This window comes from Chanodichthys erythropterus, chromosome 4 (genome assembly GCF_024489055.1).
Source record: "Chanodichthys erythropterus isolate Z2021 chromosome 4, ASM2448905v1, whole genome shotgun sequence".
In the NCBI taxonomy this organism is placed as follows: domain Eukaryota; kingdom Metazoa; phylum Chordata; class Actinopteri; order Cypriniformes; family Xenocyprididae; genus Chanodichthys; species Chanodichthys erythropterus.
In genome coordinates, this window is record NC_090224.1 from 16,712,901 (window position 1) to 16,721,876 (window position 8,976).

Consider the following 8,976-nt stretch of genomic DNA (forward strand, 5'->3'; position numbering starts at 1 on the left):
CACATCCAGGCGTTCCTCTCTGTCTGGCCACATCATTTCATCTACATCACAGCGAATATCATCTCTTGCAATGCAGCGAGGAAAGTATCTTCTTGAGTGGCGAATCCACCCTCTGCAGGACTCTGCTGTTATGTCATCACATGCTGCATCCATGGCCTCTAGCAGGGCCATTTGGGTATGTGGATGCCGGTCATATACCTTCCACCTCCAGGAAGAGAAAAACTCCTCTATTGGATTTAGGAATGGTGAGTAGGGAGGGAGATATGCCACCAGCATCCTATCATGTGCTGCAAACCACTGTCTGACGACATCAGAGTGGTGAAAACGCACATTATCCAAAACAACAACATGCTTGCTCAGATGGTCTCCAGTTAGACCCCTCTCATTCTCAGGGATTATGTCCCTGTAAAGAGTGTCTAAAAAAGTCAGCAGATGTTGTGTGTTGTATGGACCAAGACGGGGGATATGGGTGAGGACGCTGTTTTCTGAGATGGCTGCACACATAGTAATATTCCCTCCTCGTTGGCCTGGGACATCAATGGTTGATCTCTGTCCAATGAGATTCCTTCCACGTCTTCTACCTTTTGCCAGATTGAAACCCGCCTCCTCAAGGTATATGAATGTGTGCAGTGGTTCCCTGGCCTCCAGCTCCAGTACATGCTTAATTACAGAAGTGAGAACAGGGAGTGAGAAAAACTATAGCCTAACAACTTTTCCTGTGTAACATAATGCATTTTGGATAACATATTGTAGAGTATGCACGGTGAATACACATACACAGAACTGTCATGTAAGTGTAGTGCATGACACAACACAAAGTAAACAGTTTGCAGCACTGAAAATTAGAATATGCATAGAACACATACATGTTTTACCTGTACATACTGGTGACGGAGCTCCTTCACTCTGTCGCTGTTCCGTTCAAATGGCACATTGTACAATTGTTTCATGCGCATTTCATTCCTCCTGAGCACTCTGTCAATTGTAGCGACTGAAACAGATTCGATATTCCCAAAGATGTTGTCATCCTCTATAACAGCACTTTGTATCTCTCTTAACCTTATGGCATTGTTCGCAATAACCATTGCACAAATGGCTTCCTCTTGTTGCGGAGTAAAAAGGGGCCCTCTTCCACCTCTGCGAGGTTGTCTTGCAATCCTTTGTGGTGCAGAGTAAAATTACAGTAAATATGGCAAATCTTTACTGTAACACTACTGTACACTACAATACACTAAATGTGTGATGCAGTAAAGCTGTATGTCTAAATGTAAAAGGTACAGTGACAAGTTCTTGTCCCACTGCAAGCTTAATATGACACAATGACAGTAGTGCAGTGCAGATTGTTTAGTGCTGAATTACTGTCCATTTATACACACCTGTTCTCCCGACGAAATGTTTGAATAATTGAATTTACAGTGGTTCTCCCAACATTTGGCTGCACCCTTCAACCAGCCTCAGCCATCGTGAGGCCGTGATTGACAACATGATCCACCATTGTAGCCCTGATTTCATCAGGAATCTGCTTATGTACTTGGCCTCTTCTTCCTCTTCCCCTGTTTTGTCCCCGTCCCCTTCCTCCTCGCACCCTCACCCCTCTTCCACGAGGCTGACCTTCCATTTCTGTGTCACGGTATTGTAGAAATGGTACACACTATGTCCTGCTTGGTTTGTAAATGCTTGTAAAGTGGGGGTTCATGGGATTCAGCTCTGACAGTGATTGTAGAGAAGTGGTTTATCATTGGTTGCAACTAATGCTTCACACACCCCTTCTTATCTGTGAAAGTTGAGATTCACCTGAGAGAAATGGTTCAATTTAGGAGACATTTTCAGGAAAAAAAAGATAAAAAAAAAATGTGTAAAATTAGCTTGACAGATTTTGACAACTAGTTCAACATTTTTGTATGTAATGACTCAAGCAATGAAATGAGGACTATTAGTTTTATATGGAATGACTATTCAGCATTCACAAGTATAGTTAATTTTGACTGACATGACATAAGAGAATGATAATGTTGTAAATAGCAGAGAGTTGTATGAAAGCAATTGATGCATGTCCAAAAGCATTTGCAATTTGTTCGAAGGAATGAGAAACTGCTACTATGATGTGCACTAATGACTAAATGTTGTGGAAATTGAACTAACTGTTGTGCAAATGTAAAGAGTGATGTGAGAAATGCACCAAAGCGACTGAGAAAAACTGTAAGTAAACTAACTCATTTTTTTAAAGTTGGTAGAACTTAAAATTTCTGTGACAAGTGGGGCGGGGCTGAGAGCCATGGAAGCGGATCAAGGCCAGTGTGGTGCACAGGTGTCTCTCACTAACAATCCCGTCACCAGCATCCCTTTCCCAACTCATCATAATGTTAAAGGTCCCGTTCTTCATGATCCCATGTTTCAAACATTAGTTAGTGTGTAATGTTGTTGTTAGAGTATAAATAAAATCTGTAAAATTTTAAAGCTCAAAGTTCAATGCCAAGCGAGATATTTTATTTAACAGAAGTCGCCTACATCGAACGGCCAGTTTGGACTACATCCCTCTACTTCCTTCTTTAATGACGTCACTAAAACAGTTTTTTGACTAACCTCCGCCCACAGGAATACACAAAAAAGGGGGCGTGGTCTTGTTGCGCTCCCACGGAGAAGAGCAAGAGTTGCGTTTGTGGAGTGTGTTTGTCGCCATGTCGTCGAAACGGTGTTATTTTGATCCCGCAGTCCAATCACCTTTGTTTGGCCTTCCCAGGGATGCTGTACTTAGAGATCAATGGTTACAATTTATGTTTAACTCGGTTCCTGAAAATTATAATTGTGGTATCCTTACTGCAATAGTTAATGTTGGACTGCAGTGCATAATGGCCACAAGAGGGGACTATGTTTATATGGCTGTTTTCCGTATGAGGTACTCTTCTGAGTGAGTGCTAACGTTGTACATTTTCTGTCGCTGCTTGTGGAGATTAAAGAGTTCAGTTTCTCGGGAATTATTGCCTTTTGTGTTAATTCGGCACAACACCACAATAATCCACATGTAAAACTATGTGCAGCACACGTTATGGTAAGAGGCGTGACCTTTCCGGGCAAGGAGCACTAAGCTGCTGTCGAATCACAACACAGGAACCGCTGGCACAATCAGAACTCGTTATGTATTTCTGAAGTCATCAGCCCGTTTTTATGACAGTGGAAACCAGTGCCCAAGGAAGTCGACTGGAAGTTGAAGTTGGCCGGGTGCTGCCATCTTGTAGCAGAACTTCACTTGCGTTAGCATCCCCATTGACTCCCATTCATTTTGGCGTCACTTTGACAGTGAATAACTTTACATCTGAGGCGTTTAAAGACTCCATTTGTCCATTATTTATTTCCAAAGATACACAACAATGTATAAAGGGCTCCATTACCTTCTATGTTACATTATGGCCCCATAGAAACAGTTTTTGTAAAAATAAGCTAACGATTGCGTCATAACCACTCGACTCTCTGTCGCACAGTAGAAAAATTACCGTACAGACAGGAGGAGAAGCTCGCAGACAATCGGGGAGATTATCTTAATATGGCGTACTGGCGTTACATTTTAAAATACTATACAAAATAATTAATCCGAATACTTACTCCTGCTCACTCACGCCAAAGAACTCCCCGCTCAAGCTCGCCGTCTCTGCAAGATTAACGATGGCAGTTTGCACGCACAGCTACTAGAAGATTTACATCTGTCAGACAGGTTGCGGACGTCATCAAGCTTAGTGTGAGTCTGCGCGTCAGAAACGGAAGTGCTAAAAATCGCTAAAAATGGGCTTCACTTGACTCAATTGAGTTCCAATGGGGTCGCTGTGTCCATTTCTTTTACTGTCTATGGTGGAAACAGCGGTATGCAGATAAGTAAATTATGTGAAAAATACTGTGTTTTTTTTACACGCGAAACATGAACACGTTATATTGCACACTATAAACACAATCAAAGCTAAAAAAACCCACAAAAAAACGGGACCTTTAATTACATACAGTTAATTTACATAAACATCACATTCAGATCTTGCTTAAATGTTACATAGCAAATAACACATGCTATTATAACTATCAGAGAGTCATTACATACTTGCATATATGTAATCAAACAGCATATGTGGTCTTAAATGTTTTGCAGCTCATCCTCAACCTAACCACAGACTCTACTCTTCACCTCAGTGGTAACCCAACAAAACTAACATAACAGAACCCCCCTGAATCCCAACATAACACAACATTAAACATTAACTTATATCTCCATATGTTAATCTTGTGCAAAAACACACAAAATAACACTTAATTTCAACAGTTATTTATATGGTCTGATGCAAAGCATGCTGTTAATTAGAAATCTGCTACAGTTCAACTCAATCATATTAAGTTCAGCTTACTACAATGAAATTTTGAGTTCATGCAACTTTTTTCTATTAAGTACAATGAACTTTATTATTTGAGTGAAACAAACTCATTTAATTTATTTAATTTCACTGTTCGGTTTTACAGTGTAGATAGATAGATAGACGGATAGACAGATAGATAGATAGATAGATAGATAGATAGATAGATAGATAGATAGACAGATAGATAGACGGATAGACGGATAGATAGACAGTGTAATTTTTGGGTGAACTATCCCTTTAAAGTGAAAATGATGGCCTATAGAATGACCATTCTTGGACTCAAATTGACTAGAGAATTTGGAAAGCTCCAGTGTGTCCCGTCCCTGAAAGAGACAACACATCTCCCTCCAGTGCAGCACAGCTGTCTGCGCGGAAAGAGAATACCCAGCAGCACTGTAACCCGTCACATCAATCTCTACCCGTTTGACAGGCGCTATGCCCACCTGTTCATGGGCACTAGTTTCCTGGCCACAGCTTGGGGCTACGTGTGTGACAGTCAGTGGTCTGGCTGCTTGTGCTTTCAAGCCTCAGATTACGCATGTACACTTTTATGACATATGCTACTGTTTTTGTCACAATCTTTTGTATTTAATATCCAATATTGTAGAGAGCAATACATAAAACACATGACCATTCTGATACATCGACTTGTAGACGAGCCTGTATAATTCACTCTCCCACTTCTGAATCAGTTTCTGGTTCAAACATGTATGGCTGAATTAAACCAATATTTCCTCCTGCCATTGTACAGCTTTTACTACAGTTGACCGAGCAGAACAGGTATTCTGAGCTAGTGTGATTGACTGGAGGCGGGGCTAATTTACATATTCATTGATAAACACATACTAAATGAAGCAAGAGTGTAGAGTTACATTCAAGCTAAGGCATGACGAAATTAGTTTCACAGGAAAAAATGTTAAAATATGTCATTTTGATTATCAAAGAGGAGTTTTAATAGATAAAATTATTGACTGTATTTTACTTTCTGACATACAAGTGTTTTATTATCTCACTGAATGTAAAGTACACATAATCAAGATGTGAATTAGATCTTGCATCACTTGGCATGATGGGTTTTAAGCTAAATCATTTGATTTACTTGCATCATCTCTTCTCAAGTTAATCACCCCAACAAATCAGATTTTAATGCGCATTCAGCACAGATCTGATGAAATATCTTTGAATTCTATGCTAATATAGTAATATTAGTCATCAAGACTGGATGTATAAATAACACATGCAACAACTGCTGTGGAAGTGTGATCGTCTGCATGACTGGGATCAGTCTGACAGATCGCACGCACTTTGTCACCATGACCTGATCATGAACTTAGTTGACATGCAATCAACAATACAGACTTGGCTCAATATATTCATAGTCAACAGTTAAACAGTTTGTTAAACTGATATACTCAATTAAATTGTGTTTATTGTTATTATGCTCTATATGATGTAAGGTAGGTTAGAAATATATAAATATTATATAATCTTGGAATACAGAATGGAATATTTCTGAAGGATCATGTGACACTGAAGACTGGAGTAATGATGCTGAAAATTCAGCTTTACATCACTGGAATAAATGGCATTTTAAAATATTTCCAAATAGAAAACAGTTATTTAAATTGTAATAATAATTCATTTTTTTGCTGTATTTTTGACCAGATAAATGCAGCCTTGGTGAACACAAAGTCCCTTTAAGACAAGGCATTTCACTCGGTGGCCATCTTTGAAACGCCTCTTGGGCATGCAAGTGCAGCTCCAATCTCTTTGAATGGGGAAACATCAAATTCTCCGAAGCTGTTTGCCAAGCTTTTAATTAAATTTCATATTTGAAATCACCAATGAAATTTGACAACAACTGTCTCATAAATTTTGTTTCTAAAAGCTTGAATCATGACAAAAAAAAATGGTTTCATTCAAAAAAATGGTTGGATCAAGCTAATGCGCATACGCAGTCCTAAATGCGCGTCCCTTGTGCCTCATTTCAGAGGCGTGTGTCTGACTGTTTCTATAGGAACCGGAGCTTCTAACGGCCGCTGCAGTGACGCGATGACTTTACCAATCGGTGACTGGCTCTTATTTAGAAGGCGGGACTTATTCTGTCATAACTTATTCTTGCGCGTTGCACTTTCTCCCATTCAAAACAATACGATTGAAGCGTCTTGTGTTATTCCATAGTCTTTGGTGAACATAAGAGACCACAAAAGTTTATCGAGGGAACGCAAAGTTTACCGGGGCAATGCAAACGTTTTGTGTGGAGAACACAAAGTTTATCGGGGGAATGCAAACGTTTTGTGTGGAGAACACAAAGTTTATCGGGGGAATGCAAACGTTTTGTGTGGAGAACACAAAGTTTATGGAACGCAAGAATTTTGTGTGAGAACAGAGTTTATGGGGGAAACGCAAAAGTTTAGCATGGGGAATGCAAAGTTTATGGGTGGAATGCAACTGTTTTGCATGGGGAATGCAAAGTTTATTGGGGGAAATCAAATGTTTTGCTTGGGGAACACAAAGTTTATCGATGGAACGCAAATGATTTGTGTGGGGAACACAAAGTTTATCGGGGGAACGCAAGCGTTTGGCGTGGGGAATGCAAAGTTTATCAGGGGAATGCAAATTTTTGTGTGGGGAACACAAAATTTATCGGGGGAATGCAAAGGTTTTGCATGAGGAATGCAAAGTTTATCAGGGGAACGCAAAAGTTTGGTGTGGGGAACGCAAAGTTTATCGATGGAACGCAAGTGTTTTGTGTGGGGAACGCAAAGTTTATCGGGGGAACGCACATTTTTGCATGGGGAATGCAAAATGAATCGGTGGAACGCAATAATTTTGTGTGGGAACAGAGTTTATCGTGGGAACGCAAAAGTTTTGCTAAGGAATGGCAATTTTATCGGAGGATCACAAACGTTTTGCATGGCGAACGCAAAGTTTATGGGGGGAACGCAAATTTTTGCTTTGGGAATGCAAAATGAATCAGTGGAACGCAAGAATTTTGTGTGGGAACAGAGTTTATTCGGGGAACGCAAAAGTTTTGCTAAGGAATGGCAATTTTATCGGAGGATCACAAACGTTTTGCATGGCGAACGCAAAGTTTATTGGGGGAACGCAAATTTTTGCTTTGGGAATGCAAAATGAATCAGTGGAACGCAAGAATTTTGTGTGGGAACAGAGTTTATCGGGGGAACGCAAAAGTTTTGCGAAGGAATGCCAGTTTTATCGGAGGATCGCAAAAGTTTTGTGAGGGAACGCAATGTTTATTGGTGGAAAGCAAAAGTTTTGTGAGGGATCGAAAAGGTTATCGGGGAACGCAAAAGTTTTGTGAGGGGATGCAATGTTTATCAGAGGAATGCAAAAATTTTCAAATATATTTTTTCCTCCCATCTCATGCTTTTTTCCATCACCATAGCCATTTAGGTTTCATTTATTTTTATTTCAGTTTTAGTTAATTTTAGTTTTTATTTAGTTCCAGTCAGTTATTTTAGTGCTTCAGCTTAAACTTGTTTCATTTTATTAAGGCAAAATTTGTCATTTTTGTTTTGTTTTTCAACAGTATTTATATTTCATTTTATATATTGCAAGAATTTTTTGTGAGAACAGAGTTTATGGGGGGAACGCAAAAGTTTTGCATGGGGAATGCAAAGTTTATGGGGGGAACGCAAACGTTTTGCATGGGGAATGCAAAGTTTATGGGGGGAACGCAAACGTTTTGCATGGGAATGCAAAGTTTTTGGGGGGAACGCAACTGTTTTGCTTGGGGAACATGGGGAATGCAAAGTTTTTATTTAGTTCCAGTCAGTTATTTTAGTGCTTCAGCTTAAACTTGTTTCATTTTATTAAGGCGAAATTTGTCATTTTTGTTTTGTTTGTTTTTCAACAGTATATATATTTTATTTTATTTCAGTTTTGTTTCAGTTTACAGAAATGTTTTTAATAATTTTAGTTTTAGTTAACAATAATAATAATGAGTGAATAATCACATAACCAAATATATTCAATAATCATTTATAATCAAAATCCTATAATTCACATGTAATCAAAAGTTATTGATTCACAATCTGTGTTGATGCACCGGTTTCACACTCTACAAATCACCCCTCATCTTAGATCTCTTCCCTCATCCCTTTCCCCTTCAGTTGCTGCTTTCAACTTAATGTATCTGAGGTCCATTAGTAGCCCCCCAGACCTCTCCACCTTTCCCATCCCGTAAAGCCCCTGCACCCTTAAGGCACAGCCCTAATGGCAGGGATGGTTGGAAGTGAGCTCTTAACAGATCCACGGCAGGAAGTCAGCGGCTCTCATGTTACCTGGCCAGGTAAGACGATGTTTGTTTACTTTTATCACTTCAAGTCCGGAGGTCATGGGACATGAAGACATGCTGAAGCGTTAGATGGTGGAGGCTTGTTGATGTTGAAAAGACTGACACTCAATCCTGAGATCCAGAGTTTAGGACACGGAGGCAAACACATTCCCGAAAGCAGTCATATATCTGGACTGACAGTGGTTCTGCCTGGGCTGTGCAGCTATATATTAGATCCTCTGATCTTCTCACAACCTAAACAAACATGTATGTCTGTGATGG